The 17,048-nt window shown below is 42.2% G+C and overlaps 1 protein-coding gene across 3 annotated transcripts in view; it reads left to right on the forward strand.

The window, feature by feature from the left end:
• The window catches only part of ZNF281 (zinc finger protein 281), a 35,392-nt gene that overhangs the window by 6,714 nt on the left and 11,630 nt on the right, over positions 1-17,048 (forward strand). The window contains exon 3 of one of the 3 annotated variants that reach the window (XR_008791955.1): positions 9,639-9,791. The exons of 1 other annotated variant lie outside the window; for it this stretch is intronic. The gene's annotated coding sequence lies outside the window, so the exon portion shown is untranslated. Of the gene's footprint in view, positions 1-1,894; positions 1,966-9,638; positions 9,792-17,048 lie in introns of all 3 variants that reach the window. One more of the 3 variants, XR_008791956.1, reaches the window with a different exon arrangement.

Below are 17,048 nucleotides of genomic sequence, written 5' to 3' on the forward strand. Positions count from 1 at the left end.
GTGCCTAAATTCTTGTTAGACTGAAGAACTTCCCTTCCCCACCTTCCAAAAACAGATAGCTTGTAGACTTAAAAATTACCATTTTATGAGGTACAGTTGTCGTTTCACTAATAAAAAAGAAAAAAAAAAAAGATCCGGTCCAAAATTTCAAAAAAAAAAAAATTACCATTTTAGAGTTAACTGCATCTGAAGAATGAGCTTATCCTTTTCTGAGTTTAGGGGCCTCTTGGTTTCTGTGATCTGTAATGGCAGCATTTCATCTCGACTGTGGTACAACTGAACAAATGCAGTGCCTTTGTTAGTCCCGTGACATTGTCAGGGTGCAGGAGGCTAGGCTGGAAATGGTCCACAAGTATTTTTGTTTGCCCTCTTAGTGTGTAAGAGGAGAGGGCTGTGGTAGTTCACCAATCTCCTTGTACCCTCTTAGCAGATAAAGAGTTCCAGGTAGAATCTGAGAGGAAAATGTGTAAATCATATCTATATCTATATCTCCTTAAAGTTTCTTTACTGAAAATAAGCATTAGCATAAGGACAGTATTAAAGAATACTCTTAATCTTGATGGGAAAAATACTCTGATGGGAAAGAAAAGTTCCCTGTGAGATTATAGTTGGTTTTACAAAATGATTACCACAAGGACAGCAGACGCTTTTAAAATGATTTGTTTGCTTTGTACCTGTTTGGCTCTTTAGAAAAGTGCTGACTGTTTTTGAGTGTGATTAACTTAAGCATATTCTATTTACATTCTAGGGGAGAATTGCATATTGCATAACAGTTTTTAGGGCTGCAGGCTCTTTGGGGCAACTGTTGATAGGATGATGACCCCCCCCCATCCCAACCCATGTATAACTAGAAATAAGTCAGCACACTGGGGTTACCAGCCAGCCTACATGTTTATAAGACACTCCCCTGCCCTCAACTTCTTAAACCGCCTCCCCCTGAAAAAAAAATTAGACTCAGGTTAAGCATTCTTGCTTTAAAAGATTGCAGTGGCCAAAGGGAGACCAATTGGCTGAGGGCATGTTTTGCCTACATGCAAAGTTAGGGTTCAGTTCTATTATGGTTTGGTCAGAAAACAAAATCAGTAACATCCCTGCCAAAATATTAAAATCTTAGTGTGCAAATAAACTGGAGAGTCAATATCTAAACCAAAAATGTGTCAAATATTAGAGTACTTTAGATTTCTTTTTACAATTTAATTGGCTTTTAAGGAGTATGTATTGACTGTATAATAGCACATACAGAATCGAGTTTTCTGATAAACTGGGAAAATAATAAGGAGAATAGGATTTATGAAATCTTTACAATTTCTCACTTGATAATAAGTACCATAGAGATGCTAGCCCGGACAATTGTTCAGTGTTTTCTGTCAACAAAGGAAAGTTAACACTATATAATGACTGTAGTCAGCCACTTGTGGCCCCACAGAAGTAGCTTCCCTCAGATGGAAATAGGCAGAAATGAACTCAACCAACCCCCTACCTTTTCACCTAGAAGTGATCATGTATGTTCTTAATACTAAGACTATTTCATCCAGCCTAAATTGTGACTAGCTTGAAAGGTACTGTGCAAACCAGCCTCGTCGGGCATGTTACATGTTACAAAAGAGGTATCTCTTTTTAAAAAATGGACTGAAAAAGAAAAATTCGATGATTTGGATCTTCTCTGCCAGTAGGAAATCGTACCCTATGTAGGGGATAAAAGAATAACTGGGCAGAGGTTGTGTGTTAGTGAGGTAAGAAAGAGTGAAGAAAAGGACTGGGTGTTGGCCTTGATCTTTTCCCCTCCATTCTAAGGTAGTTTGCTCTTTCAGTATGGACGGGTTCTGGAGCGTTTAAGTAACTAGAAGAGTAAAGAGGAACTTTGGTTAAAGAGTTGTTCTACTTTGTCTTTCAGTTCAGACTTCTTTTGGTACTTTGGTATGAACTTTCGTACTGTTGTGGAACAATTAATAAATAACAGAATGGGTGAGTTTCTGTTTACATTCCCAATTTAGGAAAAAAGATGGCTAATCTTTGTGTTTATGTATTAAATCTTCAGTAACTCTCAAATTGCACAGCCCCCGGTGATGGGTGAGAATTTTAAAATAACACCTCTTACTCAGTTACAGTCAAAATTATTATTACATGGGATCAAGTGAATATGTGCAGAATTTAGGGATTAAGACGAAAACTGAATCTACATTCCCCAACAGAGTAAAAAAAATTTTACAAGTACAGTGTATAAAGACATTGTGTATGACAAAGGGAAAAAGTGTGAGTGATTGTAAAACATTGGAAACTCCCCAATAATTATTTTAAGTTTTGCTTAGAAATGTGTTTAATTTTAACTTGTGACTGGCTCATTTGTTCCTTCTGCTTAAAATAAGAATGTTGTATTACAAGTGTTATTTATTGGAAGGCAAAAAGTTTTAATTGGGAGCTAAAATTGTACTTGATTTTGGGATAAGTACAGCTTTTAAAATCTGGAAGTGATGTTTCGAATTAATTTTGTTAGAGTGGATTGCAAAATTGAATGGCGAGATCAGCAGTATAACTGGTTGCACATAAACTAGGCTCTTCGTACAAGGAAGCCAAGTGCAAACATTGGAGAGTTCCTTCTCAGGGAAGAGAATGAGAACTGTAAATGGGTTTCATTGTGGGTCTCCATGATCAGTTTCAGTATAGAAATGGAAAAAAAATCCTCAGAGACTGCAGTTTTTTTAGAAAGATGAGATGAGACCTGGAGTTTTCATCCTGCAAATGCATAAGGCAAAGAGGAATGAAAGTCATGAAAACGCTGAACATTTAATAGGGCAGAACGTAAATTTTACTTTCATGAGCTGAGCCTTCAAAAACTGAGCAAGCTTCATGACACTGTGTAAGTGCAGATGAGCCCCCTAAAAATGTATCTGGTACTGCTTTCCGCTTTGGCTAGGATAGCATTTCAATGAACATCTTAAAATTGTGTTAATGGTCTAAGGGTTTCTGTGGAATTTGTTTTCTTTGAATTTGAGAGAAAATGCTGCAGAAGCTCCAAGCATTTAATTTTGTCGTGGAATTCACTAAGAAATTATGCACGCTCTTATATGCAGTCACATTTAAAATAGTTTGTTTTCGTTCCATGACAGGGATTGAACCTAGGCCCTCACACATGGAAGCCATGTGCTCTGCCATTGAGCGCCATCCTCATCCAAGCTGCCTTTTGGTCATGCCAATGATTTAGCTGCTCTCTTAAAGGCTTTGCAGGAGAAATCCGAAACCATTCTCTCCCCCTTAAATAAAAACTGTTGGGGGCACAAATCCAGCAATGCTGTGGTTGGTACAGACAGGGACATTTGTCCTGCAGTGCTAAGGCTGGGGGTCAAGGCCATTCCCAGTAGAGTTCCTGAGTCTGTGGCAGGGGTGAGCCTAGGGCTCCTTGTACATACGAGCCAGGTTCTCTGTCACGAGTCCCATCCCTGGCTGACTTTTTTATCAGGGAAAAATTAGGGCCAGAGTTGGCATAGATTGTTTAAAAGTTATAAAACAGTGAAGAGCGGCCACAGAGTAAAAGTAAAATGTGTGACTTTTAGGAGTTGTTGGAACATTTGTCTTTGCAGATTTGTCTTTGTAGGGGAGGATAGGCTATTGTATAAGGACAGAGGAAAAAAGGGATCTAAGGAGACTGGCTGCGTTTAGCACAGTCTTACACTTGAGACCTTGAGGATCTGAATTAGATGCGTTTGGAAGACCAGTAATAATGGTGAACTGATACGGGTGCCTCTAGGTACCTGCTGGACTCAAAATCACAATTTCCATTATAAGGATTTTAAGTAGTATTTCTTATAAAACAGTTGCACTCAGTTGCTTTGTGTGGCACATTGTGATACTCCATGTGGTCAGGTAAATATGATCACTAACGCAACCCTCGGAGAAATATATTAGGGAGACAAAATGGATTGGGAAAGATTTCTTGTTTAGAATGAACAGCAAGTTAGATCTTTCTTGTCATTTTATTTTGTTAAGCATCTCAAGAACTGATGCCAGGTAGAAAAGATATTAAGATATTATTTTGTTTGGGTAATAATGCCAAGAATGTGTCTGGTAAAATGGGGGATAGATAGTGTACAGGAGAAATGAAAGGCAGGAGAGGCAGGGCACTTGCCTTGCACACAGCTGAACTAGGTCTGATCCCTGTCATCCCAATGGTCCCTTGCACCCAATATAGGATGGTCCCTGAGTGCCAAGCTGATCGTAAGGAGTAAGTCCTGAGCACTGCTGATTGTGGCATCCCTAAAAAATAAGGGGAGAATAAGGAGTGCCTTAGGGCCAGGGATATAAACTAGTGGAGCACATGTCTGATGTGTGGGAACCCTGAGTTTGAACCCTGGCACTGCGTGGTACCCGGGGCTGCACCAAGGCGTGGCCCTGGGGACTCCTGAGCACTGCTGGAGATCCCTAAAAATGTTGCTTTTTTTTTTTTTTTTTTTTTTTTGCTTTTTGGGTCACACTTGGCGATGCACAGGGGTTACTCCTGGTTCTGCACTCAGGAATCACCCCTGGCGGTGCTCAGGGGACCATATGGGATGCTGGGAATTGAACCCGGGTCGGCTGCATGCAAGGCAAACGCCCTATCCACTGTGCTATTGCTCCAGCCCCCAAAAATGTTGCTTTTTAAAGGAGTGTCTTACATACTGTACAATGGTATATTTCTAGTATTTAATTTTTTCCCCTTCCTATAAACGTTGAGTTGGTAGGGTGAATGAAAATGTTAATTTTGAAAAGTGACAATTTATAATTATAGCAAACTACAAATATTCTTGGCTAAATATTGGACAGTTAAAAAAATCATAGGGCGAAGAGAGATCTCAGTGGGCTGAGCTCTGCACGCAGGAGACCCAGGCCCGCAGCACTGCATGGTCTTCTGTGTGCAGTTGGGAGGGACCACTGAGCACAAAGCTGGGAGTAACCCCTGAGCACTGCTGCCTGTGGCCCACCCTCCAACATAAGAAGGAAATGTTTTTTGCCATTAGATACTGTCAGTTCATCAATGTATGAAACTGAAATCTTGTATAACATGCAAGAACAATGTTTTAGTAATGGATGTATATAATTATTAACTAATCTCAACTTCCCCTGACTTTTTAATGATAGGAAATATTTTCTCTATCTAATAACCCTCAAATAAATAATACGCATTTAGAACATAAGAAATTTTCACTCTGTATTATATTCAGTCATTACCCAGCTGAACCAATATGCCATCTGGAACTAAAACACAAAAACACTTTGAACGATCTGAAGAGTACTGTCTGTTACGAATGTTTAGTACCAAAGGGCCAGTTGGAATTTTGGCAGTTGAATGTGAGAGCAGAAATTAAAAATATTTGCAGAATTGCCTTTCATAATACAATTAACAATTTGGTTTTTAAGCCTTGTATGATTGTTTAGATGATTAAATTTATTCTCACTGTTTCCTCCCTGTTTTTTCAATTAAAAATTATAATACAAATTACTGGATATATGTACATATATATATGTATGTATATCTTTAATTATCAAGTTTTCAGGCCTGGGATGTGGCTCGGTAATGGAGTACTTGCTTTGCATGTGTGAGGCTTTGGACCTATCATCAGCACTGCCAAAAAAACCCCATAATAATTACATTTTTTAATAGAATACTAGCAGGAGCAGATGGAGGGGACATTGCAGAACAGTGAGTAAGATGGATGTGTTTGGAGCTATTATGTTGTAAGGAGAAAAAGGAGACATGCTTAGCCTACCAATAGGAAGCGAAGGAAGACCACTGCCTGAAGCCCGACTCAACTTGAGTTTTGAACAAGTTCATATCTGATAAACATGCCTAGACATTTGGGCTTACCAGGACAAATGATATTTTTAAAATTTAAAAAAAAATTTTTAAGATAATTTTTAAATTTCCTAGATCACGTACAACTAGTTTAAGGTACATCCAGTTTGTCCTTGTGTCTCAAGAATAGCTACTTCAGGGGCTGGAACAATAGCACAGCGGGTTGGGTGTTTGCCTTGCACATGGCCAACCCGGGTCCGATTCCCAGCATCCCATATGGTCCCCTGAGCATTGCCAGGATTAATTCCTGAGTGCATGAGTCAGGAGTGACCCCTGGTCATCACCCCTATGCATCGCCAGGTGTGACCCAAAAAGCAAAAAAAAAAAAAAAGGAATAGCCACTTCAGTTCTTCTTTTTTTTTTTTTTTGGAGGGGGAAAATGGGGGAAGAGTACTTGAGCCACGTTGACTGTCCTCGGTGCTTACTCATGGCTCTGTGCCGAGGGGATCACTCCCGGCGGTGCTCAGGGACCTATACAGTGCTGGAGATTGGGGTCAGGGGTAGTACAAAGGTGAAGGCAACTTGGCATGGTGCCAACTGAGTACAGGCTTAGCTTGCAGGAGTCCCAGATGATTCCCGGCACCACACAGTCCCCTGAACACTGAGCTGGGAGCATCAAATAAATAGAGCATTGTACTATCGCTAAAGACTTTCATCAATAAACATTTCTAAGTTGGAAGTGATGTACAATATACCTCTTGATTTTGGTTCCAGTTAGATGATTAATCCAGATGTCAAAGAAAGGGAGAAGTGCCTAGCCTTGAATTTGGAATTTATTCCCTCTGCTGTCTAGCTGCCTGTAATCTCATAATTTTTAACTGCTCATACTCAACCGACTTCTAAATTTAGCAGTTGTGTATGTGTTGCATTGATATTTAGTAATTTTTGTTTGTTTGGAAACCACACCCAGCATGGTGTTCAGGGCTTACTTTTGGCTCTGCACTCAGGTTGAACCTGGTCGGCAAGTGTCCTACCAGCTTTACTGTTTCTCTGGCCCTAGTATTTAATAATGTTAAAGTAGAATGTGAAGAATAGCTTTTGCTAATCTGTTAAAATCAGATGCACCGTATTTTGTATTCCTTACATGGTAATCAGAAATTAAGTTATGTATGTATGCATATGGTGTGTATATGTCTTTGTGTATGTGTGTGTGTGCATGCATACTACTGGAATTGAACCAGGTCCTCCAGAGGCAAGTATGTGCTCTCCCATTGAGCTCTGACCCCGCTAAATATAGATTTTTGGTGGGGGAAGGGCTCTTGGGCCACAACACCACAGGGTGTTCAGTGTTTACTCCTGGCTTTGTGCTCAGGGATCACTCCAGGCTGGGCTTCAGGAACTATAGGGTGCCAGGGATTAAGCCAGGTGCAACTGTGTGCAAGGCAAGTCCCTTACTTTCTGGCTCCGTTTTTAATATTAAATATTTTAGTGTATTTCTTTCCAGTATATATACAGACAATGACTTCATTATGGAAAAGGTGCCCTGTAAAGATAAGAATCTGGGTTTTCAGATTCTTCAAGAAGTATTCCAGGCATCTTCTCTGTCTTAGCATGCCAAAGGAAAACCTATGGCCTGCACTTTCATCAGCAAGTGACTCATCGGAGTCTCCCAAAGCTCCCATCCCATCTCAGTACAGTATTTGTCCTCCCAAGTCCGCTCTGGTTGTCTTAAGGGTCTGCTTTGCGAAGTGGATCAGGAACCTTAGCCTTGCCTGGCAGCATATGGGACATGTAGACTCTCAGCTTCACCCGAGGCCCGCTAGGTCAGAATTTGCTTCGCTGTACGATGCATTTGAGAAGTACTGCCCTGCTGAGAAATCCTCACACTTGTGTTCCAACAGTTTCCCCTAGATTTTCCTTTCTCATCTCTAAACCAAATTTACCAGTCCTCATGAGTCTTTAATTCACATTTCACTGGCTTAGTTTTTGCATTTTGCATTTTTTTCATGTTTCTATTGGGAGAGGGAGGGCATTTATTTGGTGGGGCCACACCTGGGGTTGCTCAAGGCTTATTTCTAGCTCTGCTCAGGGATCACTCCTGGTGGGTTCAGGGGACCATATAGGGTATCTGGGATTGAATCTGGGTCAGTTGTATGCAAGGCAAACACTCTACCTGCTCTATCTCTAGCCCATTTTTTAAAAATGTATTTTAAGTGGATAGGGTGCTTGCTATGCACACAGCTGAACTGCGATGATCTCTTGCATATGATCTCAGACCAAGTCTCACCAGAAGTGATCTCTGAGTGCAGATCTAGGAGTAAGCCCTGAGCAGTGCCTGCTGTGACACCAAAACAATTTGATTGACATCTAACATGCTAGTCTTTTTTTCTTTTTTTTTTCACACCCAGCAATGCTCTGCGCTCAGGAATTATTCCAGGTAGTGCTCGGAGGACCATATGGAATGCTGGGGATCGCACCCAGGTCGGCCACGTGCAAGGCAAATGCCCTACCTGCTGTACTCTCACTCCAGCCGTAACATGCCAGTCCTAAGTGTGAAATATCAAGATTTGACATGCAAATTCCAGTGTGGTCACTATAGTGGAGTGTCATTAGTTAATATCCACTACCACACATAGTTCCAAATACTGCTTTAGTTTTTTCACATTAATACCATGAGCAAATATCTGGGTACATGCTGAGCTTACCATGTACTATTCCGGAAAGAACATAATCATATGATGCTATATGATGCACTTGTTCCTCTAGTTAGAATGTGAGGGAATTTGATTTTGTAAGAGTTAGGAGTAAACTCTGAGCATTGCAAGGTGAGCCCTCACCCCCAAATATAATAGATTTAGGGTTATTATACGGTATTTAGAGTTTACCAACGTAATTTCTTTTTTTTGTATGTTGTGTTGGGGGCCACTCCTGACTGCTTAGGACTTGCTCCTGGCTCTGTGATTATTTGCGGTGACCAGTGTAGTGCTAAGGATCCGTGGCGTGCAAGGGGTTAAGATGCCTTAACCCCTGTACTATCTCTCCAGCCCCAGCATAATTTCCTTTTAGTGAAAATTTTCCATTTGTACTAATTTTATGCTTATAGCTTATATAAAAAGTAATTTTATTGGAAGAGGTATCTAATCCCCCTTGTAAACTTTTTGTTATGTTTAAGTTTTACAATACTGTAAAACACCGCAACTCAACACAAATGGGAAGATTAAAAAGTTTTTTAAATTGAAAACTAATCCCTCAGGGGCCGAAGTACAGTGGGTAGGACAGTTATCTTGATGTGGCCAACCAGGTTTCAATCCTTGGCACCGCTTGTTGTGCCCTGAAGACCACTAGGAGTGAGCCCTGAGCACCACCAGGTTTGGTTTGTAAAACAAGCAACAAGATAAAAGCTAATCCCTCTTTTTCGTCAAGATTCTCTCGTTTATTTAATAAAAGAAATATCGGAGGTCAGAAAGATAGGATAGTGGGTAGGGCGCTGGCTCTGCACACACTGGACTCCCTAGCATTGCGTATGGTACTTGCAGCCCCTTCAGGAGAGATCCCTGAGCACAGAGCCAGGAATAAGCTCTGTGCACTGTGGGTATGGTTCAAAAATCAAAAGGAGAAGGAAATCTCTTTCCAAAAGAGAAATGGCTCAAGGAGAGATTGGGTTTCATTCCCAGTACCAGAGAGTCCCCTGAGCACTACCAGAAGTGACTCCTGAGGACAAAACCAGGAGTTGTCGGCCCTGAACACCATCAGGTGTGGCCTTCCAATGAGCGAAACTGGCATCTTATGTGGTTTGCATGATCTGAGTAGTAAGTGCCTCCGTGTGGAGTCACTGTTGACAGAAGGACTAAGAAAAAAATCGCTGTTGTAGATGACCAGCAACTGCTACCAGGATGGATGCTGGAGAGGGGCGTTGACCAGAATGTCTGATCTTCAAAGCCACATAGACCGGAAGGACCCTCTGCTTGCTGTGTGCCCTGCATATCTGCAGAGAATGTCCCAGTGCACAGTCCTCCTCAGCCAGGTACTGCAGACTGGCCACTGGTTCTCCTTTGTTGACTCTTATTTTGTGCCCGAAATGTCATATAACTCGACTGCATTTAACTATCCTGACAAGCCTAAAAGGCAGCATCGTAATCTCATTCCGGGGGAGAGTGAGGGCTTCCTTCTGGCTCTGCTTTCAGAAATCACTGAGGCTCAGAGGACCATATGGGGTGCCTGGGATCAGATCCCAGTTTGCCACAGGCAAGGCAAGCACCATACCTGCTGTACTCATCTCTCAGAACCTAGTCATCTCATTGATATAGAACAGATTGTCTGACCACTTCCCCCAGAGAAATGCTGGCAGTAAGGATGTGAGAAGGCCAAGAAAAGCTTGTCTTCAGACTCCCCACTGCCCGCACCGCGATCCCCAGCCATCCTGGTCCTCCAACTTGGGATCCACGGAACTGAAGCCCCTGCCCCAGCTTTCTGGTTTACTTCGTAGGAACATAAAAAAAAAAAAAAGACTGGCTTGCCTAGTTCTTAGGCTGGCCGTGACTATCAAAGGCAAGAACAGGAAAACACCGAGGCCGAGAAGCCCAAGGAATCAGCCTGCCTGCCTTCGATCAAGGAGATTAACAGGCAGAACTGGGTCAACTGCATGCATGGAAGTGAAGGATTTCTATTTTTTACTCATCTTTTTTTTTCTTTCTAGAATTTCCCAAGGATTTCTATTTTTACTTTTTTTTTTTCTAGAATTTTCCCATGCTGTCTGTGTGATTGGCTAAGGAGGCAGTATGAATGCTCTCATGCTCAGCTGTTTGCAACTCTCAATATGTATAGTCTATAGAGCTCCTCTCAGGAGTTTGCATACTGGGAATGTAAAACTTATAGGAATTATTTTCTCTATGATGCTCAGATGATCTTTGTAGTTTACATGAAAAAGATGGAAATAAAGGGAATTCAGTGGGTGTTAACACCTTCCTCATTTTGTTTCACAAAAACAAAGAATTTCTAGAAACCTGTGACTTTCCCTGTCATTTATTCTAATAAATGGCAGCAAGCGTATCAAGAAATACAATTTGCTCAAAATAGAAAGTGTAATAATGTCAGGGATGTTTAGATGCCAGGCAGTTTGATTTCTTTCCCAAATAACTACTTTAGGGAGAAGATAGAAACTATTCTGTGGAGGCCAGAGTGATAGTACAGCAGGGAGGGCACTTGCCTTACATGCCGCTGACTGGGGTTCAGTTCCCCGCACCATATATGGTCCCCTGCCTGGAGTGATCCCTGAGCCAGAGCCAGTAGTAAGCCCTGAACACTGCTGAGTGTGACTCAAAAACAAAACGAAACAAAGCTATTGTGTGGGTCGAAGAATAAAGACTTTTAATGTTAACAGATGCATATGTTGTCTTCTCTTTGTTTTGGGGGGACCATATGTGGTCCCTTACCTGCTGTACTATCTCTCTGGTCCCTTATGTTGTCATTTTTTGAACTGTATTTTGTTGACAAATCATTTCTCAAGCACTTTAGCAGAGGACTTGCTTAGAGAATAAACTATTTTGAAGTTTTTCCCCAAAATTGTAATTTTCAAAAAGTAATATCCACCACCTACATAGTTGCATTTTTTCCTTGTTATTGCTTTTAATGACTATTCTCTTAACCATATTTCAAATTTGCATATTTTGCATATTTCAAATTTGTAAGATGACCTAAAACCTCATGTTTTTTTTTTTTAAAATCATATTTCTTAAGCTTTATTAAGGCATGACTGGCCAATAAAGTCATAAAGCGTACAGTGTGGTAAATTCATTTTCTCCACATCCTTGCCAACTCTTGCTCTCTCATCTTTTTTATAAGAACACACCCAAACTGTTATGAGGGTATATTACTGTGGTTCTGATTTGCATTTCATAACATTTTTCAAGTTAAGGAATAACAGACATATAACATTAAGTTCACTGTCCTCCCGTTGATCTTCGATTTGCTCAAGCGGGCCCAGTAACGTCTCCATTGGAGACTTTGTTGTTACTGTGTTTGGCATATCAAATACATCACGGATAGCTTGCCAGGCTCTGCCGTGCGGGCGAGATACTCTCGGTAGCTTGCCGGGCTCTCCGAGAGGGGCAGAAGAATCGAACTCGGGTCGGCCATGTTGGCTGCGTGCAAGGCAAACGCCCTACCACTGTGCTATCGCTCCAGCCCATATTTTGAAATAATGACCACAGTAATATCCATCACCTACATGTTACATATTTCCCTTGTATTGTTTTTAATATCTATTCTCCTAACCATACTTCAAATTTGCATATTTTGCATATTTAAAATTTGCAATGTGTGTTATTACTATTAATATTGTGTTGTTGTTTTGAGGGCCCCCCCACCCTCCAGCAGTGCTCAGAAGCCACCAGGGCCACAATGACAGGCAGCCAAGCAGCCAGGCAGTGTGGGCCTTTGCAGTCAACACATATAATCCAGTCGACTAAGTTATCTCCCCAATTCATAAAAACAGATTTTTAGCTTAGCATCACAAAAACTGTATATCATAATCCAGGGCTTAATCATTTTACAACTGGAAGTTTTGTACCATATGAATTCCATGATCCATTTTGCCAACTCCACACTTTCATCCCTGGAAACTACAGATCTGCTGTTCTCTACCTCGAAAGGCTTGTTTTTGGTCAGGAGGAATGTTACATGGTGTTTTAGGTTCTACCTATATGTAAGAATATACGGTATTCACCTTGCACTTACTTCACAAAGCGTAAGTTCCTCCAGTTCTATACAAGTTTTCACAAGATTTTATTCTTTTTTAAAGACTGAGTAGTACTCCATTGTGTATGTGTGTTTATATGTGTATACGTGAGCAGCACTGGGGGTTGCCCTCCAAACAAAATAAAACAACAATATTGAACCGGATCTTCAGCCCATCTTTAAACGGGATTGCTAGTTCTTTCTAGTATTGAGTTATAGGAGTTCTTTATATATTTCGAATATTGAACTCTTATCAGATAATGTGATTCACAAATATTTTCTCCCGCTCGGTTGTCTTTTCATTTTTTTGGATGGCTTCCTTCGTTGTGCAGAAGCATTTTTAGTGTTTGATGTTGGCTCACTTGTTTATTTTTGCTTTTGTTGCCTTTGCTTTTGAAGTCAGGTCCAAAAAAATTTCATTGCCAAGCCCCACATCAAGGAATTTACTGCCTGTGTTTTCTTCTAGGAGTTTGTGATCTCTGGTCTTTATGTGTGAGTCTTGATTCCATTTTGAGTTCGTTCTAGGTAGAAGCTGGTGTTCCCATTTCATTTCTTGTGACTGTCCAGTTTTCCCAGCACTATTTATTGAAGAGCTGGTTCCCCCCCCCCCCAATATGTATTCTGATTCCTTTGTGAAATTAGTTGACCATGTTTATTTCTGTTCCATTGGCTTCCACATTTCTCTGCCAGAAGCATCATTTTTAAATGGCTGTAGTTTTATCATATGGTTTGGAAGTGTGGGACTCAATACCTCTGTTTTCCTTTTTAAGGTTCCTTTGGTAATTTGACATCTTTTTGTGGTTTCCCACACATTTTAGGATTGTTTTATGTCTTCGAAAAAATGCCATTAGGATTTTGATAGAGGGTACATTGAATCTATAGTTGTCTCTGGTAGTATAAATACTTTTTTTAAATTTTAAATATTTTTTGGGGGGGGCATACCTGGCAGTGCTTAGGGCTTCTTCCTGGCTCTGTGCTCAGAATTCATTCCTGGAGGGACTCAGGGGACCATATGTAGTAACAGGGATCGAACATGGGTTGGCCTGGTACAAGTCAAGAACCCTGTCTGCTGTACTGTCTCTCCAGCCCATATGGATATTTTAACAGTATGAGTGCCTTCAATCCATAACCTGAGGTTATGATTTTACTCATAAAGAAATAGCTCTAATGTCAAAATAACTTTCAGTGCTTAAAATTAGGCTGTTGTGGACCAGAGAAATGATGTTCTTACTTTGCATACAGCTGACCTCAATTTTTTTTTGTTGTTGTTGTAGGGTTTTTTTTTTCCTATTTATTTATTTATTCATTCATTTAGACTTTTTGGGTTGCAACTGGTGATGCTCAGGGATTACTCCTGGTTCTGCACTCAGGAATTACTCCTGTCAGTGCATAGAGAACTATATGGGATGCCAGGGATTGAATCCAGGTCATCTTTGCATGGCAAATACCCTACCTGCTGTACTGTTGTTCCAGCCCTGCTGGCCTCAGTTTGAAATCTGCTACTGTGTATCCCCCCTGAACATTGCCAGGAGTGATCCCTGAACATGGAGCCAGAAATAAACCCAGGGCTGGGTGTGGCCCAAAAAACAAAGGAAAAAAACCTTTAATAGGCTATTGTTCCATAACAGTATTTATTGCCTGCCAGGCACTGCTAGATGCTAATAAACCTCAGAATTAGACATAGCCTTTCCTTGTGAGTTTAATTAAACTCTAGTGACAAAAGGGCCTTCATCAAGATATAATGAGGGAAAAGTGAGGCTACTCCATCTGGGTAGAGCTGGGAATTTATCTGGACTTTAAAATCAGAGAGAAGGGATGAGGCCAAGAGTCAGCATAGAGAGAATGCACATGTGCCAGTGTCTGGCTGGAACAGCATGTGGCACTAATAGCAAGGACAGGCTGCAGGACGGGGCAAAGACAGGAAATGTGGCATTGGACAGGGTGGAAAGCAGGGCACAGGGAAGGGGTGCCCCACCCCCACCCCCACCCCCAGGCGCTAACAGACAGTGGCGGTGTGAGGAGGTGAGGAGGCTGGAGGAGAACTTGCTGGCAGCATGGAATATGCCAGATTCCCTTTTAGAGCGGGGACAAGTCTGAGCCTGCCACAGGCCCCAGTGCGTCCGGGAGACACTGTTTCGTGCCGAGCAGAGGAGAGTTGGGGAGGGTGGTCCAGAACATAGGGAGGGCTGAGAGGTGGGGATCAGGCTTCTGGAGCTGGAAGCAGCTCAGCAAAAAAAACCGTGCCCACCCCAGGAGGTCTTAGCTCTGCAGTGAGCAGCTGGCAGAAGAGTCAAATGCCATGGCACTCCAGAGGCCGATTTTATAGGAAGGTAATAGAAGTGGGGAGAACACAGCCCCAGCCCCACACCTCAGTTTTTTGTTTTTGTGAGGGCGGGGTTACCTCTGGCAGTGCTCAGGGCTTACTCCTGGCTCTGCACTCAGGACTTGCTCCTGGCAGCCTGGGGGACCATATGCGGGGCTGGGGTTTGAACCCATTTGGCTCTGCAGAAGGGAAGCCCCTGACCCGCTCTACTTGTGCTGCCTCTTCATCCCCAGCCCCAGTCTCTCTTAATTCTCTGCATTTCAGTCCACTGGCAAAGAGCTACTGGTAGGTTTCCAGTGTATTTTCAATCCAAATGAATAATTTCATTTCCATGGCCACTACCGGGATCCAAGGCTCTGTTCAGATCATTTGAAGTTACTAAGTCTTCCTTTTCTTTTCTTTTCTTTTCTTTTCTTTTCTTTTCTTTTCTTTTCTTTTCGTTTCTCTTCTCTTCTCTTCCTTTCTTTTGTCTTTCTCTCTCCTCTCTTTCTCTTTCTTTCTTTCTTTCTTTCTTTCTTTCTTTCTTTCTTTCTTTCTTTCTTTCTTTCTTTCTTTCTTTCTTTCTCTCTCTCTCTCATGTTTCCTCCCTCACACAGTCCATTTCCTCTGAGATTACTCAATAGAACATCAATCCTCTGCTTGAAACCCTCCAGTGACTTCCTCCTGCCCTCAGAATAAGACCCAAACTTCTGGTGGGCTCCACACAGCCACTTGGGTTCAGCTTATCTCAGAGGGTGGGCGACAGTCCTAGCATGTGGGCATCCCCTCCGTCCTAGCATGAGGTCTCTGCCTGCACCCCGATTCACAGCCATATCTGTGAGTGTCCAGGCCTTGGCCTTGCTCCAGTCTTGTGGAATGAATGAAAGAAGTCTCCCCAGAGCACTTTGGAGGGAGAGGTTTCAGTGAGTGTCATGAGTTAACCGTGGACCGCGAGTTCCCACGGATGCAACGGAAGTCTTCAAATGGAGGAAGGGAGTCTGGCTAGGAAGGGTGAAGCAAAGGGAATTGGGGGCTTCGAGGGTCCTGAAGGCTGCATCATTATGTTATGAAGCAATAAACCAGGATGTAATGCGGTTGAGCCACCTGTCCTATGAACTAGGTGTGGTTGCGGTGATGTTAGGACATCTGAACTAGGGAATCCTCCTGCCTCAGGTCATTCTCAGACTTTCCAGGAATGCTTTCATTAGGGATTTCATTGCAGGGGAGAGAGAATGTTGCTTTCAGTGTTTCTCCATTAAATTAGAATTGAAACTTTCCAACTTTTCCCTATGACCCCATAGTAAACAACATTTTTGCCTTGCCTATGAAACAAACCATAGTATAGGCAGAATGCTTTTACACAAAATTTAATCTCTACGATCTTTTTGAAAAATATCCTATTTCGGAGGGGATGCCCACATAGTAGGACTGTCACGCCAGAACTATATAGCACAGCGGGAAGGGCTCTTGCATTCTGGGTTCAATCTCCGGCATCCCATATGGTCCCCCAAGCACTGCCAGGTGAGACTCCTAAGTGCAGAACCAGGAGTAACCGCTGAGCATTATCGGGTGTGGGGCCCCCCCCCCAAATAATTTTTTGTTGTTATTTTCTTTTCGTTTGGCAAGGGGCGTATCTAGCAGTGCTCAGGAGCTACTCCTGACTTTTTGCATAGGAGTTATCCCTGGTGGTGCTCAGGGGACCACATGCAATGCTGGGGATTAAAGCAGAGAGCCCCTACATGCACGGCAAGCTCCTCACCACCTGGACAATCTCCCTGACCCTCTTGCTCATGCGTTTGAAAGTGCAGGCTAGAACCCAGTCTATAGTGAGGAAAGCCCCGCAGTGGGCAAGGAGACATATTGCTTTCCCTGAAGAGAGAGGTCCAGTGTTTCTCAACCTTCTTCCAAATGTGTCCCCCTTCCAATCTTGCTTCCATCCTATGGACTGGGTGGACACCCCCACCATCCATTGATGCAGTTTTCACCTGTGTCCCCCTTAGAATATCTCAGAGGCCTGGCAGAGAGATGTTCGAGTGACTTACACATCTGTCTTGATTTTATTCTTAGAGGGAATGTGGAAGAGAGACAGGCAGAGGGAAAGAGGGAGACTTCTGTTTGCAACGCTTGTTTTCACATCAAGATTCAGGACAGGTTCTGAATATTTTTTAAATGAATAAACAAGTGATTCAGAAGGCCTCAGCCCATTTTGTTTTTCTTGTGCTATTTCTAAATGTCCATTACGAG

The sequence above is a fragment of the Sorex fumeus genome, unplaced genomic scaffold, assembly GCF_029834395.1.
Source record: "Sorex fumeus unplaced genomic scaffold, SorFum_2.1 ptg000010l, whole genome shotgun sequence".
Classification (NCBI taxonomy): Eukaryota; Metazoa; Chordata; class Mammalia; order Eulipotyphla; family Soricidae; genus Sorex; species Sorex fumeus.